Source organism: Leishmania panamensis (assembly GCF_000755165.1).
Source record: "Leishmania panamensis strain MHOM/PA/94/PSC-1 chromosome 35 sequence".
Taxonomy (NCBI): domain Eukaryota; phylum Euglenozoa; class Kinetoplastea; order Trypanosomatida; family Trypanosomatidae; genus Leishmania; species Leishmania panamensis.
In genome coordinates this window covers 1,502,268-1,503,296 of record NC_025882.1, presented here as the reverse complement: position 1 = coordinate 1,503,296, position 1,029 = coordinate 1,502,268, and the positions used below count along the sequence as shown (strand labels likewise).

At 61.3% G+C, this 1,029-nt stretch overlaps 2 pseudogenes across 2 annotated transcripts; both read right to left on the bottom strand.

Annotated features, from left to right (window-relative positions):
• Nucleotides 1–167: 167 nt before the first annotated feature.
• Nucleotides 168–259, bottom strand: LPMP_35snoRNA12 (annotated as a pseudogene). Its single transcript has one exon. The product of its transcript is annotated as a C/D snoRNA (small nucleolar RNA).
• Nucleotides 260–490: 231 nt separating this feature from the next.
• On the bottom strand, nt 491–565 carry LPMP_35snoRNA11 (annotated as a pseudogene). Its single transcript has one exon. The product of its transcript is annotated as an H/ACA-like snoRNA (small nucleolar RNA).
• Between the last annotated feature and the right edge of the window lie 464 nt (nt 566–1,029).

Below are 1,029 nucleotides of genomic sequence, written 5' to 3'. Positions count from 1 at the left end.
TCTTCCCGCGCACACACGTGCTTCGGCGGCTGAGCCCATCTCGCCGCAGTTCCATCACGCAGAGGAATAGCCAGTGTTTGGTGTCCTCCCGTGTTCCTTTGTGTGCGGCTGCCCACTGCCCGTACCCCTCCATACAGCAGCCTCCGTATGCATATTGCCCCGTCATGCCGCCGTTCAGCAATGCGGTTGCTCACATACGAACACACAGACACACACACAGAGACTCAGAGAATGGATTAACTCGTGCATCATCATCGAAATGGGGGCTCTCACCAACTGTGTAGTGTAGATGAGGTTGAGTTGTCGTCGTCGTCTCTCGCTCAGTCACCCGCACACGCACAACAGCAAACAGCTCTTGGGGCCATACGGTCCTGGCACGGCACCGACATGGATGAGAGGGCAGGCGAGAGAGAGAGAGAGACTCCCCTCCCACCGCCTCGCACCAGCCACTGCAAGGAATTTGACAGAGGCCCCTCTGGCGCAGCTGCACGCATCTGGGCACCCGTAGGTCCGCGCAAGAGATCAAGTATGGTAAACTCCGGGCGGGATTGTTCGTGAGAGCCGGGACAGAAACCGCGCCAAGACAAACAGCGCGCAATAGTACAGTGCAATCGGGGGAGGGGCGAGTGAGCAGGACAGTCGAGACAGAACGACGCCCTCCTACCATCTCTAACCCCCTTCGCCCACCACACCAGCACCACGCACACCCGCAGGCACACCCTAGTCCAGCGCCGTACGCACCATCTCGCCGCAGCTCCATCACGCAGAGGAATAGCCAGTGTTTGGTGTCCTCCCGTGTTCCTTTGTGTGCGGCTGCATGTCACGCATACACACGTCCCCTTTCGGCGGCGAGCTGCAGCCACCGCCACCACGCCTGCCCCTTCCCCGCCGCTACCACCGCAGCGGTGGCACAGGCGGCAAGCAACAAAGAGGGGCGGGCGTGCAGTGTGCTGGCCCCTCGACACTCTCGCGGGCCTGACTTCATCACAGGGAGGCACCGAATGCAGCCCACCTGTGTCCGATGGCGGT